The sequence below is a fragment of the Scaptodrosophila lebanonensis genome, unplaced genomic scaffold, assembly GCF_003285725.1.
Source record: "Scaptodrosophila lebanonensis strain 11010-0011.00,11010-0021.00 unplaced genomic scaffold, SlebRS2 tig00000303-arrow-arrow-pilon, whole genome shotgun sequence".
Lineage (NCBI taxonomy): Eukaryota > Metazoa > Arthropoda > Insecta > Diptera > Drosophilidae > Scaptodrosophila > Scaptodrosophila lebanonensis.
The window spans coordinates 136,504-157,753 of NW_022060641.1; positions in this window are offsets into that span (position 1 = coordinate 136,504).

Genomic DNA, 21,250 nt, shown 5'->3' on the forward strand with positions numbered 1-21,250 from the left:
GTCCATACCATAGCTGTGATAGTGTAAACTTCACAGATGTCAACGACATCGTGGTGCCCGGCTCAATAAAGAGGCAATTCAAAAAAATGATTCTTAGAAAATTAAGGCGTTTTCGGCCTCCAACGAGGCACTGTCCTTAACACTTCGGTCGTTGCTACGATCCGCACAGAGGACAATGAACCAGGTTATATTCTCATCCCATGGGTGTTTCAGATTTCGTAAATAACGAAATCAAACAGATGTTGGAACATTATATATTAATTATGTTTGGTTTAGGTAGCATTTGAAATGTGGACACTATTGACAAAATTCTGTAGCGGGGGAAATGGGGGAAAATTAAAAAAAAAAAAAATAAACTCGTCTTTTCTCGGACCTAGGAGAATTTGGATACCAACTTTGGTTGGTTCAAGAGTTTAGGTATAAATTAGGTTAATCACAAAAAAATTCAGTAGGTTAATGATAGAACTAAGAAGCAGGTTTGTGGGCGCGATTCTCTCTATCATAGCAATAGCGAACGCTCGGATTACCGACTATTCACATTCCAGCTACATACCCTTAGTAGACGGGAATGCTCTGGTGTGTGAGGAGCGGGACTACTTGAGGCACTCCAGTAATTTGACGGACTTTTTGAGGCACTCCAGTAATTTGACGGACTTCGCCGATGATACAAGAAAGTTGTCCGAGTTTTTTGCGAAAGTTGTTGGACGTCGACACAGATCACTTTAGAAGCCTTTTGTCCGTATTAAAAATACACCACAGAATTTCCAGAAGCTTAGATTTTATGGGCACAGCCCTTAAGGTGATAGCAGGCACCCCGGATGCCTCAGATTTGGAGACAATAAGAATGTCCGAGTCACAACTGATCGAATCAAACGATAGGCAGGTAGTGATAAGCTCAGAGACGCAGAAATGAATAAATCAGCTCACAGACACCATTAATCAAATAATTAAAGCAAAAAAGAATAATTTGGTTGACACTCCACATTTGTACGAGCCACTGCTGGCGAGAAATATAATGTTAACAACGGAAATTCAAAATTTAATGCTCACAATCACACTCGCCAAGTCTAACATAGTAAACCCCACTGTTTTGATCACAATGATTTGAAATCTCTGGTTGAGTACGCCATAGACGTACCCATAGTTAGCTTAATGGAGGCATCCAATATAAAGGTCCTTCAGTCCGAAAATATTGTTCACATATTGATTGCGTATCCCAGGGTTAGGTCTGTTTGCAAAAAGGTCACCATATTCCCCGTGTCCCATCATCACACTGTGCTGCAGCTACTAGATGACACCATGGCTGAGTGCGCTGCGGATATCTTGGCAGTCACGAAGTGCATCGCAACAACTTATAATACTTTCTGCAGGCTGAAACAAATCGTGCTCGTGGATGACGGCGTCATAATCGTCAATGAGAGCCCGGCCCGGATTAGTACAGACGACGGCCCTGAGATATCAACAAAGGGCACACGCCTCGTCACGTACACAACATAATCAGCCACGATCCGGTTTTGAGCATGCCGCTCCTCCATAGGATGAGTACCCAAAACTTGCATACCATCCGCGAGTTCAGGGATGAGCTTGCGTCGGCCGGATCTCCCAAGTTCTGGCTTGCGGCTGGAGTGGCACTGACTGCAACAGTCAGCGGCTGATGCTCTTGCCGTTTCGCAAGAGTTTTCGTTATCGCCTGCAATTATGCAGAGTCAGCTCGCCGACTATGACTTTTGAAGCGTTTTATTTAGAATTAAGCTTTTCAATTATTGTCTTAAGCTTAAGCTGCACCAAATTTGGATTCTTGTATTCAGTTCTGTATCAACGTTAAGCAGGTGTAATACCTTAAAAATACATTGCTCGTGCATTGCAGCGTGCAGTGTGCGCATTTTAAGAACCCTGGTTTATATGCCTGTATGTATGCAGAACAAAGTTAAACCAAAGCAGCAACAACAAAAATAGCTGCGGGCAGAGCATGGGATGCAATTTTTTCTATGGCTATAACACTCTTCAGAATTGACCTATCATGATGAAACTTGGCATACGGACACATAAGAACTAACTGGATGTAACTACCAAATGATTTCGAAATTCAAAGAACTACGGAAATTAAAACAAGATAGAACGCTACAGTCGAGCAAGCCCGACAGTAAAATAGCCTGTACGCTCCACAAAAGGAAAAATTAAAAAAAAAAATTTTTTTTTTTAAATTAAATTATTAAAAAAAATGAATGAATTAATTAATTAAAATAATTAATTAAATTAAATTAGAATACATGTTTATGTTCAGTTTAAACAGCATACATTTACATCACGTACCTATGCGTGTTTATATGCGTGTATGTATGCAGCACAAAGTTGAACCAAAGCAGCAACAACAACAACAGCTGCGGGCAGCGCTGCCGACAGAGCTGCAGGCAGCGCATGAGCAGCGATTTTACTTATGGCTATAACTTTCTTCAGAATTGACCTATCATGATGAAATTTGGCACACGGACACATTAGTACTAACTGGATGTACCTACCAAAATTGATTTTAAAATTCCGAGAATTACGGAAGTTATAAGAAAAAATACGAATTGCGGGGGTGTATCAGAAAAAATAAACAAACTCGATCTGCCTAGGGCTTATAGGAATCTTGATACCAATTTTGGTTATCCTAGCTCTTGTACTTACTGAGATCCTTGCGCTCATACAGACAGACGGACAGACAGACAGACGGACATGGCTATATCGACTCGTCTTCCCATCCTGATCAAGAATATATATACTTTGTGGGGTCTGCCACGCCTCCTTCTGTGTGTTACATACATGCGCACAAAACTAGTATAGCCTTTCACCCTTTGGGTACAGGCTATAAAAAATCAAATAGTGGTGGAGTGGGGGGGGGGGGGGGGGGGTGGAGCTTGTATCAGAATAAAAACAATATCAACTATGCCGAGTTGACCAAAAATCCAATGAGAAAGAGACTTTTCTGTCCTCTTGTTGCTCCAGGCTTCAAGCAACTGTAAATTCTTGTAGATAAAAGTATTTGCAATACATAAAATAATGCGCAATTATGATTATTATCTTCTAAAACTGCATATTTTTATTCAAAACGAAATATATATAATATATTAACTTGGCAGGGTGCTAGATCTACTTCATAATTCGCGAACACTCGGGCTTACTTTTCAACATAAATCGGGGTAACAACACAAGACACATAAACAACAAATAACACATTTTAAACAATTCTTACTTGGGATTTATATTAAACATACTTTCCTTTTAATTTTCCATTATAAATATAATTTAAAGACATTTACTGTGCAAAATGACACAACCTTAAACTTTTAGAAATTTTCGCACGTGGCAAATGTCAAATAGTGCTCAGATGTTTTTGACTTTGACACCCTGGTAAAACACCATAAATGAAATGTGCTTAATATATCTTTTTCCAAAATATAAAATCAAAACCATAAAACCTGTTCATGAAAATATGGACTTTATGCCAAAAAATCGGGCTCTCCGCCCAGTGTGCAGTGGTAGCCCCCAGAAAGAAAGTGTTTGTGTCTGTGTTATCCCCCGATACTTCTTGTGATACTATATCGCAAGTAAGTCAACAGCTGTTGTGTATATTTTTATACTGTGTACATGAAATGTACAAGAGTATATTAGGTTTGCGGGAGCTGAAAAATGTAACAGGCAGAAGGAGGCGTAGCAGACCCCACAAAGTATATATATTCTTGATCAGCGTGACAATACGAGTCGATCTAGCCCTGTCTGTCTGTCCGTCCGTATGAACATCTGGACCTCAGAGACTATAAGAGATAGAGACACCAAATTTTGCACAAAGATGCCTTATATGTGTATTCTATACGAGTTTGTTTTATTTTTTGGATTTTCCCCCCACTTCTCCCCTATGGGGTTTTCCCGATTTTCCATTCGCCATTCCTAATCGCCTATATCTCGGAGACTATAAGACCTAGGAACACCAAATTTTAGTCCCAGATGCCTTATGTGAATACGCAGAAAATTTATATTTTGGAATTTCCCTCCCTCCCCCTCTCCACCGCAAATCGTAATTCTTGGAATTTCGAACTAAAATTTTGTAAATACCCCCAGTTAGTAATTGTAATGTGTCCGTACGCCAAGTTTCATCATGATAGACCGATTTAACAAGAAGTTATAGCCATAAATATTTTTGGTGCTGCAGCGCTGCTCAAGCGCTGCCCGCGGCTGTTGTTGATGATGGTGCTTTGGTTGACTGCACACATGCTTACACAGACACGAATAGATGCGCATAGGCATACATACACTCACACAGACGCAATTGCTATGTAAATGTGAAATTATTCACCCTTTACGATTACGATTACAGAGTATTTCAAAGTCGGGACACCCGACTTTAGCTTTTTTACTTCTTAAGTTTGTCTTTTGAATCTGATATTATTGCGACCTCAGAGACGTGGTTAAGTCCCAGGATTTCTGATAACGAAATTTTATCAGATATTATTTGTATCTTTCGACGAATCGCGCGACTCGTCGTGGTGTGGGCGTACTGATTGCAGTCAATTCCTCCTTTCGATCGGAAATAGTTGATGTAAATGTGCCTAATGATGTTGAATTTGTTGCTGTTAGAGAATCTTTTCCGTCTATTGCACTATATAACTCTTGTTCTTATATACCCTCTTCCGATAATCTGGACTATATGTAACATATAACCTGTATTAAAGGAATCTCTAATCTATTACGTGACAGTGACGCGTTCGTTTTGGTAGGTGATTTCAATTTGCCCAACTTTGAATGGTCATTCCTCAATAGCCTAATTACTTGTTACCCTCGGCAGAGCATGCCTGTTTAGATTGCCTGCTGGACCTTTCTATACCTAAAACCTTAAGCAGAATGCTCGATCTTGTCTTTGTCACTGACCCTGCAAGTGCAGTTATCTCTAGGTCTTCTCCCCTGACTTTTCCAGAAGATTCAAATTCTATCTTTACTCCTACACTAATCCCTAACAATACTAGTTTGTGTTTTCGCAAATAAAATTTTTCTTTGCTAAAGGAAATTATTGCAGCAAGTAAAAGGTCCTTTTTGTATGGTGCGGTTGGTATCAACGTTACGCAGTCGCTATCTATAAATTCTCTGCAGCCAAATCCAATTTTGTTCCTCTAACTTCGCAATGTTATGATAATTATCTTGCCCGATGCAAGTTAATTCGCACAGGACCCTAAACAATTCTATCAGTTCGTTAACTCTAAATGTAAAACTGCTTTCCTATCTTCATACTTTTTCCTTGGTGACATAAAAACTGCAAAGAAGTTATTTTTCCAGCCGAGGTATAACTCAGCTGGGTTCCTTACAAGAAAATTTGTAAGTTTGTGACGGGACCATGTGACAAGAGGGACTCGATGCTGTAGGGTATTAGTTGCCGCGTGGCCTGTGTCTTGGCGTTATATCGGTTGGCACGTGCACTTCAGATATTACTGCCAAGATATATATTGCAACTCATGCGCTCTTTACATGAAATGTGTCCACTGTAGCCGTTGGCGCTGGAGGATGCGGTGAAGGAAGAATGTTCGTTTGGCGTTATATTGCCGGCTCATGCGCGGCTAAATATAACACCCAACACTTTCTTGCTGTTGCAGTCCCATCTTACATATATGTATACCGACTCAAGCCTGGTATATGTAAGTTGCGCTCATAGTGACGGAGGATTGTTTAGAGAACAATAATTAAGTACGCGGTACACGGAAGAAGAGACCGAGCTTCCGTTCTTTCCTTGGCTTGTAGCTTCGTGCGGTGTGACCATTTCTCTCCTACTTCAAAATACCTATCTAAGCGTGGGCGGCGATGCCAACTTGCTTAACTTTAACTCTGTGTCATTACGTTAAGATAGTAACAGTATGTGCAATAGACTTCATGTGCAATAACATTAGGGAATAATATGTGATATTTTAATGTGTAATATTAAGTCTAGTAATAATATGGGTAATACGATCATGTGCGATGCGTATCGATAGTGTGTAAATTGGCGCGGAATTATACCACGTCCCTCTTTTCCCTTCTTCGAGGGCCGGTTTAGCGGATATCTGCCCTTCCGTGGACCTGGACATCTGGAGTCGTTGAATAGGTACGTCTAGCACATTCTATTAAAACATAGCTGACATGGTTTGTTGGGTTTAATTCTAGATAATACATAGATTAATCGAAAGTATCCGACCGGAATTCTTGGACTTCGGCCGTGGCTCTGCTGCTTCTTGTCGCGTCACTGAGTAGTAGTCTGATTCCTCGTGTTCTTTAGCCACTTCAGCGTCGTGTGGACTGGCTTCCGTAGTCGTAGTAGTAGTAGTGGGCAATGGTGTTTTGGCGGGAGCTGCAGCCATGCGCACCGTGTTCGGCGTATCGCAACTCGCAGGCCATCCTGAGCTGGGCAATGATGTGTTGGCCAGAGCTGCACCATGCGCACCGAGGTCGACGCATCGCAACTTGCTGGGCTCTCTTGATTACTTTTGTTGGCTAGGACTGGGTAGTTTCATGTACCGTCCCCGCTGGATCCCCTGTTGAGCGGAGACGCTTCTTGTTTCCCGGTGGAAGCTGTGGACAACAGGACAGGGTTCGTACGCCTCGCCGATCATTATGACACTGATCCTGGAAATGGCCCTGCTGGCTACAATTTCTGCATGCTTGCCGAGCGTCGCCCGGAACATGCGAGCCCTGTGTCATCAGTTGGTTCGTTGCCTCCCGACTGCTCCCTTGCTGCATCCCAGGCACCGCCAATGTCATCGTTGGTGGTTGAAGCTGTTTGGCGAAGAAGCGACGAAGAGTGCGCCTTTGAACCCGCTGCTTGACACTCCAATGAGTTGGATAAGATGAGGCAGCGTTCGGAACTCGTGGCGGCGTACGTATTGCTGGAATTCAGGCAATGCATTCTGGTAAATGCGATCGAGTTTCTGAGCATCTGTGTATCCTGCATGGTGCATAAGTGCGTGGAATTCCATAACGAAATCTTTAAAGCTCTCGCCCGCCATTTGATACCAAGTTCGTATTTCGTATTGCAGGCGCTGAAAATAATTGAAAGGAAGAACAAATTTTAAAAATTCTTTACGAAATGCCACTCATGTAGCGTTCTGCAGCTGGCTTGTACGGAACCAAAGTACGTCTTTCTCGATTAGGACTTCTAGCATGGCCCGTGGCAAGTTTTCGGACTCCCTTTCTTCTAGCTAGTTGGTTTGGTTCTTCGAAGCGTAGAGTTTGACTTCCTTGCGATGGATTTGGTTGCCAATTGGGACACAAACGATCATTGCTGGATGAGAGGAAGGCAGGTGATACAGTTCGAAATGCGCGGCAATTGTCCTAACTCAATTATCCAAACTGGGATCGGTTGGGACTTCGACGTATAATACCGTTCGAGTTCCGCTAACGCAGCCCAAGTTTCACGGTGCAGTGCTCCCCTCACCCCTCACATTGCGAAATTCTGCTTGAGGTCGTCGAGTTGGATCGCTTTTTCGAACCCGAACTCAGCCGAAAATGCTTCAAGTTTTTCTCGTGACCGGCCACACTGGAACATGCTTGGTATTTTCAATCGTTTTCTTTGTTTGTTGCTTCGCTTGCGTTGTATCACCCCTCACAAATTAGAAAATGCTGGCGTGTTTCTTTGTTTTGGTGCAGCTCCTAACCTATCTAGCTAACCTACAGTGGCATCGACTATTGGGCTTTAATCCCTTCCCTTTTATATATTTTCATTCGCTTTGTCGCCTGCTCGGGCGTTATATTTCTTGGCGTTATATCGATCGGCTCGTCCACTGCAGATATAACTGCCAAGACTCAGTTGTTCGAGTGGACCATTTCATATATCAAGGCTCATGTACTCTTTATATGAAATGTGTCCACTGTAGCCGTTGGCGCTGGAGGATGCGGGGAGGGAAGAAGGCTCGTTTGGCGTTATATTGCCGGCTCGTGCGCGGCTAAATATAACACCCAACACTTGCTTGCTGTTGCAGTCTCATCTCTATATATATAAAACAGTTTGTCCTGACTGACTGACTGACTGACTGACTGACTGACTGACTGATTGGCAATCAACGCACAGCCCAAACGGTAAGAGCTAGGAAGCTGAAATTTGGACACAAGATCCCTCTTATAGTGAAAGTGAGCACTAAGAAGGGGTTTCGGAAAATTCGAACGCCAAAGGGGGGAAAACGGGCTCCAACGTTTGTATGAAAAATCTACAATTTTCATCCGATTAACTTCAAACTTAGTTTGTATACTCTCACAAAGAATACAAAAAAAAACTGTATACTTTCAATATTTTTCCTGCGGCCTGAATAATAATGATTTTCCGGTGGAAAATTCGGTAAACGAAAAGCTATGTGCAATCAACGCACAGCCCAAACGGTTAGAGCTAGGAGGCTGAAAATTGAACACATGTTGTCTTCAGTGGTGTAGGTGAGCACTAAGAAGCGGTTTTGGAAAATTCGAACGCCAAAGGGGGGAAAACGGGCTCCAACGTTTGTATGAAAAATCTACAATTTTCATCCAATTAACTTCAAACTTAGTTTGTATACTCTCAAAAAGAATACAAGAAAAACTGTATACTTGGTTTTTCACCATTTTTCCTGGGGCATGAAAAAGGGGGGGTTTTCCGTGGAAAAATTGAAACACAATCAACACCCCACAGCCCAAACGGTAAAAGCTAGGAAACTGAAAACTGGGCTCAAGTATCCTATCATGGTGTAGATGCGCACTAAGAAGGGATTTTGGAAAATTCGAGCTCCAAAGGGGGGAAAAGTAGCTCCAAAGTTTGTTTGAAAATTCTGCATTTCTGAATCGATCAACTTTAAATTTGGTTTTTATAATTTATAAAAGAATACAAACAAAACTGCATACTCGGTTTTTCGAAATTTGTGTTGGAGCTTGAGTTATTGGGGTTTTAATATTTATTCATTTTTTCAAATGAAAAGTTTGTGTTATAAATTTTGTCCGATCGATTTCAAATTTGGGTAATATAATCTACGTAACTAAAATTACAACTTTGCATTTAACGATTTTTAAAATATGCATTTTACAAATGCAGGCAGAACAAACAATACAAAATATCAAACAGTTGGGGACAACTAAGTATACATACACACACACATACATATATACAAGCAGCTGTTCGTGTAGTTGCGTGCAAACGGTTGAAGTAGCCAAAGCAAAATGTGAGACACTAATGTGTGAATGTTCATTTGTACAAATGTATGTACATATATACATACATACATATGTATAAAAGTACATTCGTCTTGCACTGACAGGGCAAGAAATGTTAATTAATTAAAAATTATTAACATTATAACATAAACATTTTTATGTTATTTGTTCTTTGTTTAGTACATTTGGCATAAGGGATTTTAGGACAACGGACTACAAGGGCGTACGCAGGTTGGGCAGGGGGGACATTGCTCCCCTTAGAAAGAATTTCGCATTATGAATTACACCAGCACCATATGTATTACATACGTACATACATATATACATACGTCTGTATGTATAGTATGTACATATGTACATCAATAAGTATGTATGTACGTACATACATTCTTATATACATATATAGGTTTGTATGTATGCAGTGGGCCATCGAACACTGTTGTTTAATTGTAATAAATAATGTTCTATGTTTTCAAATCAAAATTTTTAAAACAACAACAACAAGTTATTGGCTCGCAAAACTTCTTTCGTTTTGATAATTTACGGCTGTTAATTGCATACGAAAAATGCCAAAAGTTTACAGTTACCGTACACACACAAATACATTTGTATGTATGTATGTATGTACATATGTGTACAGTGAACAATCGAATACAGTATTATAATCAATAACTCTCAAACGATGTTTTTCGATGTATTTGTATTCGACATGTATTAAGATATATCAACACAAGTATCGATATTTTCGATATATCGCATTTAATTTTATTATTGGGGTTTTAATATTTATTCACTTTTTCAAATGAATAGTTTGTGTTATAAATTTTGTCCGATCGATTTCAAATTTGGGTAATGTAATCAACATTATATCAACAAATTGGCATTCAACGATTAAAATATAGCAATATGTTTTTTACTTGCCATATATCAAATATCAAATAGTTGGGGACATCGCATACACACACTCACACATACATACAACAAGCAACAGTTCGTGTCTATGTGTGCCCATGCATACATACATATGTACATGCATATGCATGTATGCCTGTATATGTATGTAGCATGTACATACAAAACAACAACAACAACTTTAAGTTGTTGGCTCACACATCTTCTTTCGTTGTGACCATTTAATGTTAATTGCAAAGGCAAAACGTCAAAAGTTTACAGTTACCGTCGCTAAGCAACGACTGCGTAAGCGATAGTAAAGCAGAAACCGAATAACGGAGCTACGCATATTCTGCTTCGCATTGCGGGCAGATGTATGTATGTATGATTTGATCTTATTGATCTCAATAAATAATTAGATTTCATTATTTAAATATTCTGCTTATTGCATTCAAACTTCGATATTTTGATGGTATCGGTGGCTTCAACTATCGAAAGTTTTACTCTAGCAAATTGAGATGAGAATTGTCAGTGCTTTTTGATCGTGGCTCATCGCTGCACGGCATTGACACGAGTGCCGTGTTTCATATTCCGAGTTTGTGCGTGACCGTATTGACTCAAATGTGAATTTAAAATTAGGATATACCCTTATAATTATTCCCCTTTTTTGCACATAGTCTATCTTAAAACGTTGCGTTATCTCTATATATAAAACAGTTTGTCCTGACTAATTGGTGATCAACGCACAGCCCAAACGGTAAAAGATGAAATTTGGACTCAAGTATTCTTTCATAGTATCCATCATAGTGTAGGAGCACACTAAGAAAGGCTTTTGGAAAATTCTAACTCCAAAGGGGGGAGGTTTAAAAAAATATTAGTTATAGTGGTCATGTTCGTTTAAAGAAATAGTTTGGCAAGAACAAAAATGTAACGGACTACTGAACAATTTTTTGTCAAGAACAGAAAATGTTCATTTAAATAGCTTAAATGCCTTCCTACTGGTAAGTTATAAGGTGAAAACATATGGGTAGGTTATGCACACACAAAATAAATACAATTGGAAACATTATATTGAGCCGGGTTAAGACGGGCAATACCTGCTAGTCTTACATATATGTATACCGACTCAAGCCTGGTATATGTAAGTTGCGCTCATAGTGACGGAGGATTGTTTAGAGAACAATAATTAAGTACGCACTGAAATATGATTCACAATGTCTTTTATTTATAATCTCTCTGCTCTTGGCCCTACGCTGCGATGATTGCCTGATTACCAGAACTTACTTGGAATTGGTTTTAGGTTGATTGAGGTTATATTCTCTACCTTACCATACTGCTGGTACACGTTGAGTCGCATGTCTGCTCGGGTTCGCGGTACAGAGACCGAGCTTCCATTCTCTCCTTGGCTTTTAGCTTCGTGCGTAACCATTTCTCTCCTACTTCAAAATACCTATCTAAGCGTGGGCGGCGATGCCAGCTTGCTTAACTTGAACTCTGTGTTGTTACTTATTAAGTTAAGATATATGACAGCTAGCAGGTCTTGCCCGTCTTTGCTGGGCTAAGTAAAATGTGCTTATATATATAAGTTTATTTACTATATGATATTTTTCTTTCGACGCTCTCTAAAGTTTTTTAAAGAGTTCATTTTCCAAATAGCAAATATAATACAATAAGTACTATGTATTGTTATACGTACATACATACATATGTACATATCTTCGTTACGCACCGGGCGGACTGCCAGTCCTGACTTAACTGTGTGCTTCCTCAGCACGTTGTACGCACGGTCGAGTTATCCCCGAAAAGTCCGACGCGGGACATTTAATTTTGATTTATAAATTGGGACGTCCCGCCAAAATTGGAGCGTTCGGCAACGCTGCTATGTACATACATTTAAATTTTTCATGCAGGCGTTATCCGCCTATATACATACATACATACATATATAAGTATGTATAAAATTTTTTAATTCAACACTAATTTGTGTCTTAAATTCCAAATATGATTGTTGTGAATGTAAAAGGTGTGTTTCTGCTTTTGTAAATGGCATGAATACACTCACAAAATAGGCTTAACGGTAAATGACTCTTAGATTTGTTCAGAATACATTTGTAGCGTTGTTAGCTAACACTAAAACGGTAAGTCGCTGTAAATAAATAATAAATACTAAACAAAGAAATAATTACTTTTAAAAATGTTAAATAATTTTTAATTAATTATCCTTCCTTTTGTGACCCATTATTTTTACAGGAAAACTCCCACATTTCAGTCCCTAACAAAATTTCCAAAAACCAAGTATACAGTTTTTCTTGGAATTTTTTTGAGAGTATACAAACTAAGTTTAAAGTTAAGCAGATGAAAGTTGTAGATTTTTCATACAAACTTAGCTGCTCGATTTCCCCCCTTTGGAGCTCGAATTTCGAAAAATCCCTTCTTAGTGGGCACCTACACTATGAAAGGATACTTAAGTCCAAATTTCAGATTCCTAGCTTTTACCGTTTGGGCTGTACGTTGATCACCAATCAGTCAGTCAGGAAAAACTGTTTTATATATATAGAGATATGTGCAATAATAATATGTGATAATTTCATGTGTAATATTAAGTCTAGTAATAATATAAGTCATAAGATCATGTGCGATGCGTTAGTATGTAATGTGGCGCGGAATTTTACCGCGTCACAAAGTCAGTAACAATTCTGAAGCTGCTGACTTGCTTGACAACTTCTTCCAGTCAACTTATTCCTCTGTCTCTATTAGTAATACCTCTTAGCCTTCTCACTTTATTTACGATCCCATTATTACTGATAGTTGTCTACTTTTCGCTATCAAGTCTTTAAAATCCTCTTACTCTCATGGTGTAGACAATATTCCTAGTTATGTACTTAAGGAGTGTTCTAGTTCGCTCTTACAACCATTGCTTAAACTCTTTAATCGGTCGCTTGATTTTTTAATCTTTCCAACTATTTGGAGAAAATTTTTTATTATTCCTTTTTATAAAAAGGGTGGTAAGTCTGATATTTCAAACTACAGAGGAATTTGAAAGTTGTCTGCCATACCAAAATTACAAGTATTTGAAAAAATAGTTTGCAGTACCTCTGCCACTCTGTTGTATCTCCTGCTCAACATGGATTCATAAAGATAAGGTCTACTACGACCAATTTTCTGGAATTTATTTCCTTGGTAAATGAAGCATTTATTCTAAAAATGCAGAATTATATCATTTATCTAGAAAACAGGACCCAACAGATCTTGCTTAGGTCGCATATCTCTAAGTCCGTGTTTGCATCATCAGGTGTGCCTAAAGGTAGCCATCTCGGCCCCCTTTTTTTTTACATTATATATAATTGACCTCGCCTCTACCTTGTCACACTCTCACATTCTTATGTATTCTTCCCTTCTCATTTTATCGCCTGCAGGATGATCTGAACCGCATGCAATATTGGTGCTTAGCTAAGCACTTGCACCTCAATTGCTCTAAATAAAGTTCATGACATTTCACCGAACTTTGCCTCATTTAGTCACATATACGATTGACAACGTGCCATTGCGTATATTGACTATTGAAGACCTTGGGGTTCATTGATTCCAAATTTAACTTAAACCTTCAGATCTCTAGTATTGTAAATAAGGACAATTGATTACTTGAATTCATTATACGTTGGTTCAGAGAATTTAATGACCATTATACCACAAAGCTTCTTTATACTGCTCTAGAACACCCTGTGCTTGAATACTGCTCATGCGTTTAGTGTCCGTAGTATAGAAAATATCATGAACGTATTGAGTCTGTTTAGAAGCAATTACTTCTTTTTTCTCTATTTTGTTTAAGCTGGGATCCCAACCTCTGCTTGCCATCGTAATCTAGCAGACTAATGCTTATAAACCTCCCTTCTTTAGTAAATCGTAGGACCGTCTTTGGAGTAGTTTTTCTCCAAAAATTGGTTATAGGTGAGGTAGACTCCGCTGCCCTCTTAGCTCACCTTAATGTTTCAGTGCCTTGTAGACCAACAAAGCATTATTTACCGTTCATAGTGTCTAGATGCACAACTGATTATAATCATTTTCGGGTAATTGGCAGTAATTATAATGACACATTTACTTTCGACAGAACTCTCGCTCTTTTCTATAAAAGCTATCCTCTATAATAATCTTCGGGCAAATATCTGACTATTTAGTACTGTGAGGCGGGGCATAGTTTGCCGGACTGGCATTCAATATTCGCCCACCGAGTTGGATATTTACCTCTATTTCTTTCCGTTTTTTTCTTTCTCTCTTTCTTCTTCCCTGTTTCTCTCTTTTCTCATGCGACTCGTGCCGAAGATCGGGTGGGGGCCCCTATAAAAATAGCCCACTCTCATACGGAGCATCCGGAGTACCTGCCGACCTCCCGGATTAATTAGCCCAGCCAGGATATACGGATCTCTGCCCGGGTGGGCATCATTTCTCCGCCTTTAGTGGGATTTAATATGGATACATCGACACCTAAACAAAAACGTAAACAAAACCGAGGATCCCCAACCAAAGGCCATCCTTAGCAACACGGCTACCAGCGGGCTCTCATCTACAGGCGGGCCACCTAGGGTTGGGGCGGAGGCTAAAGCGATGGTGGCGAAGAGGGCGGCTAACTTTACCAAGCCCGATCCCGAAAAAGCTGGATACAGCGAAAGACGTACTTCAGCCCGTATCCTGCGTCGTCAAGCCACGGCACCAATCACTGCAGCACAGGCGTCGGTGGAAGATCTTGCCAAAATAAATGAAGACACCCTGTGGGCCAAGCGAGTGCTGCCAAATTTCAAAATGGAGTTCGATGCCAGTGTCAGCAAGCGTCAACGGAGGATGACTGAAATGCTGCCCCTAAGAGACCCGTTCTCGGACCAGCAATTTATTCATTTTAAGTTAGTGTTCTCCTATTGCTAACCTGTGGCACTGGGGATGAGCTATGTATGATGATACTATGATAGTATGGTAGAAACCTTCACCAATACGTGCTCGGCAGTGCCCAAAAAAGCCTACACGAGCGCTGTTTACACAACAAACCGGAAACCACCGTGGTGGTCGCCAGAGCTTGACAGACTTAGGGTCGATTGCAGGAAACATTTTAATAAGTGAATACTGAATACATAAAGTGCGAGCGAGAACTTCTTCATCACCACCCACACTCCTTCAGGACGAGGATGGTAGATGGATGAACTCATGAATCTGTCCAATAGAATCGCTCGTCGCCACTGAAATATGATTCACAATGTCTTTTATTTACAATCTCTCTGCTCTTGGCCCTACGCTGCACCACGATGATTGCCTGATTACCAGAACTTACTTGGAATTGGTTTTAGGTTGATTGAGGTTATATTCTCTACCTTACCATACTGCTGGTACACGTTGAGTCGCATGTCTGCTCGGGTTCGCGGTACAGAGACCGAGCTTCCATTCTCTCCTTGGCTTTTAGCTTCGTGCGTAACCATTTCTCTCCTACTTCAAAATACCTATCTAAGCGTGGGCGGCGATGCCAGCTTGCTTAACTTGAACTCTGTGTTGTTACTTATTAAGTTAAGATATATGACAGCTAGCAGGTCTTGCCCGTCTTTGCTGGGCTAAGTAAAATGTGCTTATATATATAAGTTTATTTACTATATGATATTTTTCTTTCGACGCTCTCTAAAGTTTTTTAAAGAGTTCATTTTCCAAATAGCAAATATAATACAATAAGTACTATGTATTGTTATACGTACATACATACATATGTACATATCTTCGTTACGCACCGGGCGGACTGCCAGTCCTGACTTAACTGTGTGCTTCCTCAGCACGTTGTACGCACGGTCGAGTTATCCCCGAAAAGTCCGACGCGGGACATTTAATTTTGATTTATAAATTGGGACGTCCCGCCAAAATTGGAGCGTTCGGCAACGCTGCTATGTACATACATTTAAATTTTTCATGCAGGCGTTATCCGCCTATATACATACATACATACATATATAAGTATGTATAAATTTTTTTAATTCAACACTAATTTGTGTCTTAAATTCCAAATATGATTGTTGTGAATGTAAAAGGTGTGTTTCTGCTTTTGTAAATGGCATGAATACACTCACAAAATAGGCTTAACGGTAAATGACTCTTAGATTTGTTCAGAATACATTTGTAGCGTTGTTAGCTAACACTAAAACGGTAAGTCGCTGTAAATAAATAATAAATACTAAACAAAGAAATAATTACTTTTAAAAATGTTAAATAATTTTTAATTAATTATCCTTCCTTTTGTGCCCCATTATTTTTACAGGAAAACTCCCACATTTCAGTCCCTAACAAAATTTCCAAAAACCAAGTATACAGTTTTTCTTGGAATTTTTTTGAGAGTATACAAACTAAGTTTAAAGTTAAGCAGATGAAAGTTGTAGATTTTTCATACAAACTTAGCTGCTCGATTTCCCCCCTTTGGAGCTCGAATTTCGAAAAATCCCTTCTTAGTGGGCACCTACACTATGAAAGGATACTTAAGTCCAAATTTCAGATTCCTAGCTTTTACCGTTTGGGCTGTACGTTGATCACCAATCAGTCAGTCAGGAAAAACTGTTTTATATATATAGAGATATGTGCAATAATAATATGTGATAATTTCATGTGTAATATTAAGTCTAGTAATAATATAAGTCATAAGATCATGTGCGATGCGTTAGTATGTAATGTGGCGCGGAATTTTACCGCGTCACAAAGTCAGTAACAATTCTGAAGCTGCTGACTTGCTTGACAACTTCTTCCAGTCAACTTATTCCTCTGTCTCTATTAGTAATACCTCTTAGCCTTCTCACTTTATTTACGATCCCATTATTACTGATAGTTGTCTACTTTTCGCTATCAAGTCTTTAAAATCCTCTTACTCTCATGGTGTAGACAATATTCCTAGTTATGTACTTAAGGAGTGTTCTAGTTCGCTCTTACAACCATTGCTTAAACTCTTTAATCGGTCGATTGATTTTTTAATCTTTCCAACTATTTGGAGACAATTTTTTATTATTCCTTTTTATAAAAAGGGTGGTAAGTCTGATATTTCAAACTACAGAGGAATTTGAAAGTTGTCTGCCATACCAAAATTACAAGTATTTGAAAAAAGAGTTTGCAGTACCTCTGCCACTCTGTTGTATCTCCTGCTCAACATGGATTCATAAAGATAAGGTCTACTACGACCAATTTTCTGGAATTTATTTCCTTGGTAAATGAAGCATTTATTCTAAAAATGCAGAATTATATCATTTATCTAGAAAACAGGACCCAACAGATCTTGCTTAGGTCGCATATCTCTAAGTCCGTGTTTGCATCATCAGGTGTGCCTAAAGGTAGCCATCTCGGCCCCTTACTTTTTACATTATATATAATTGACCTCGCCTCTACCTTGTCACACTCTCACATTCTTATGTATTCTTCCCTTCTCATTTTATCGCCTGCAGGATGATCTGAACCGCATGCAATATTGGTGCTTAGCTAAGCACTTGCACCTCAATTGCTCTAAATAAAGTTCATGACATTTCACCGAACTTTGCCTCATTTAGTCACATATACGATTGACAACGTGCCATTGCGTATATTGACTATTGAAGACCTTGGGGTTCATTGATTCCAAATTTAACTTAAACCTTCAGATCTCTAGTATTGTAAATAAGGACAATTGATTACTTGAATTCATTATACGTTGGTTCAGAGAATTTAATGACCATTATACCACAAAGCTTCTTTATACTGCTCTAGAACACCCTGTGCTTGAATACTGCTCATGCGTTTAGTGTCCGTAGTATAGAAAATATCATGAACGTATTGAGTCTGTTTAGAAGCAATTACTTCTTTTTTCTCTATTTTGTTTAAGCTGGGATCCCAACCTCTGCTTGCCATCGTAATCTAGCAGACTAATGCTTATAAACCTCCCTTCTTTAGTAAATCGTAGGACCGTCTTTGGAGTAGTTTTTCTCCAAAAATTGGTTATAGGTGAGGTAGACTCCGCTGCCCTCTTAGCTCACCTTAATGTTTCAGTGCCTTGTAGACCAACAAAGCATTATTTACCGTTCATAGTGTCTAGATGCACAACTGATTATAATCATTTTCGGGTAATTGGCAGTAATTATAATGACACATTTACTTTCGACAGAACTCTCGCTCTTTTCTATAAAAGCTATCCTCTATAATAATCTTCGGGCAAATATCTGACTATTTAGTACTGTGAGGCGGGGCATAGTTTGCCGGACTGGCATTCAATATTCGCCCACTGAGTTGGATATTTACCTCTATTTCTTTCCGTTTTTTTCTTTCTCTCTTTCTTCTTCCCTGTTTCTCTCTTTTCTCATGCGACTCGTGCCGAAGATCGGGTGGGGGCCCCTATAAAAATAGCCCACTCTCATACGGAGCATCCGGAGTACCTGCCGACCTCCCGGATTAATTAGCCCAGCCAGGATATACGGATCTCTGCCCGGGTGGGCATCATTTCTCCGCCTTTAGTGGGATTTAATATGGATACATCGACACCTAAACAAAAACGTAAACAAAACCGAGGATCCCCAACCAAAGGCCATCCTTAGCAACACGGCTACCAGCGGGCTCTCATCTACAGGCGGGCCACCTAGGGTTGGGGCGGAGGCTAAAGCGATGGTGGCGAAGAGGGCGGCTAACTTTACCAAGCCCGATCCCGAAAAAGCTGGATACAGCGAAAGACGTACTTCAGCCCGTATCCTGCGTCGTCAAGCCACGGCACCAATCACTGCAGCACAGGCGTCGGTGGAAGATCTTGCCAAAATAAATGAAGACACCCTGTGGGCCAAGCGAGTGCTGCCAAATTTCAAAATGGAGTTCGATGCCAGTGTCAGCAAGCGTCAACGGAGGATGACTGAAATGCTGCCCATAAGAGACCCGTTCTCGGACCAGCAATTTATTCATTTTAAGTTAGTGTTCTCCTATTGCTAACCTGTAGCACTGGGGATGAGCTATGTATGATGATACTATGATAGTATGGTAGAAACCTTCACCAATACGTGCTCGGCAGTGCCCAAAAAAGCCTACACGAGCGCTGTTTACACAACAAACCGGAAACCACCGTGGTGGTCGCCAGAGCTTGACAGACTTAGGGTCGATTGCAGGAAACATTTTAATAAGTGAATACTGAATACATAAAGTGCGAGCGAGAACTTCTTCATCACCACCCACACTCCTTCAGGACGAGGATGGTAGATGGATGAACTCATGAATCTGTCCAATAGAATCGCTCGTCGCCACTGAAATATGATTCACAATGTCTTTTATTTACAATCTCTCTGCTCTTGGCCCTACGCTGCACCACGATGATTGCCTGATTACCAGAACTTACTTGGAATTGGTTTTAGGTTGATTGAGGTTATATTCTCTACCTTACCATACTGCTGGTACACGTTGAGTCGCATGTCTGCTCGGGTTCGCGGTACAGAGACCGAGCTTCCATTCTCTCCTTGGCTTTTAGCTTCGTGCGTAACCATTTCTCTCCTACTTCAAAATACCTATCTAAGCGTGGGCGGCGATGCCAGCTTGCTTAACTTGAACTCTGTGTTGTTACTTATTAAGTTAAGATATATGACAGCTAGCAGGTCTTGCCCGTCTTTGCTGGGCTAAGTAAAATGTGCTTATATATATAAGTTTATTTACTATATGATATTTTTCTTTCGACGCTCTCTAAAGTTTTTTAAAGAGTTCATTTTCCAAATAGCAAATATAATACAATAAGTACTATGTATTGTTATACGTACATACATACATATGTACATATCTTCGTTACGCACCGGGCGGACTGCCAGTCCTGACTTAACTGTGTGCTTCCTCAGCACGTTGTACGCACGGTCGAGTTATCCCCGAAAAGTCCGACGCGGGACATTTAATTTTGATTTATAAATTGGGACGTCCCGCCAAAATTGGAGCGTTCGGCAACGCTGCTATGTACATACATTTAAATTTTTCATGCAGGCGTTATCCGCCTATATACATACATACATACATATATAAGTATGTATAAAATTTTTTAATTCAATACTAATTTGTGTCTTAAATTCCAAATATGATTGTTGTGAATGTAAAAGGTGTGTTTCTGCTTTTGTAAATGGCATGAATACACTCACAAAATAGGCTTAACGGTAAATGACTCTTAGATTTGTTCAGAATACATTTGTAGCGTTGTTAGCTAACACTAAAACGGTAAGTCGCTGTAAATAAATAATAAATACTAAACAAAGAAATAATTACTTTTAAAAATGTTAAATAATTTTTAATTAATTATCCTTCCTTTTGTGCCCCATTATTTTTACAGGAAAACTCCCACATTTCAGTCCCTAACAAAATTTCCAAAAACCAAGTATACAGTTTTTCTTGGAATTTTTTTGAGAGTATACAAACTAAGTTTAAAGTTAAGCAGATGAAAGTTGTAGATTTTTCATACAAACTTAGCTGCTCGATTTCCCCCCTTTGGAGCTCGAATTTCGAAAAATCCCTTCTTAGTGGGCACCTACACTATGAAAGGATACTTAAGTCCAAGTTTCAGATTCCTAGCTTTTACCGTTTGGGCTGTACGTTGATCACCAATCAGTCAGTCAGGAAAAACTGTTTTATATATATAGAGATATGTGCAATAATAATATGTGATAATTTCATGTGTAATATTAAGTCTAGTAATAATATAAGTCATAAGATCATGTGCGATGCGTTAGTATGTAATGTGGCGCGGAATTTTACCGCGTCACAAAGTCAGTAACAATTCTGAAGCTGCTGACTTGCTTGACAACTTCTTCCAGTCAACTTATTCCTCTGTCTCTATTAGTAATACCTCTTAGCCTTCTCACTTTATTTACGATCCCATTATTACTGATAGTTGTCTACTTTTCGCTATCAAGTCTTTAAAATCCTCTTACTCTCATGGTGTAGACAATATTCCTAGTTATGTACTTAAGGAGTGTTCTAGTTCGCTCTTACAACCATTGCTTAAACTCTTTAATCGGTCGCTTGATTTTTTAATCTTTCCAACTATTTGGAGAAAATTTTTTATTATTCCTTTTTATAAAAAGGGTGGTAAGTCTGATATTTCAAACTACAGAGGAATTTGAAAGTTGTCTGCCATACCAAAATTACAAGTATTTGAAAAAATAGTTTGCAGTACCTCTGCCACTCTGTCATATCTCCTGCTCAA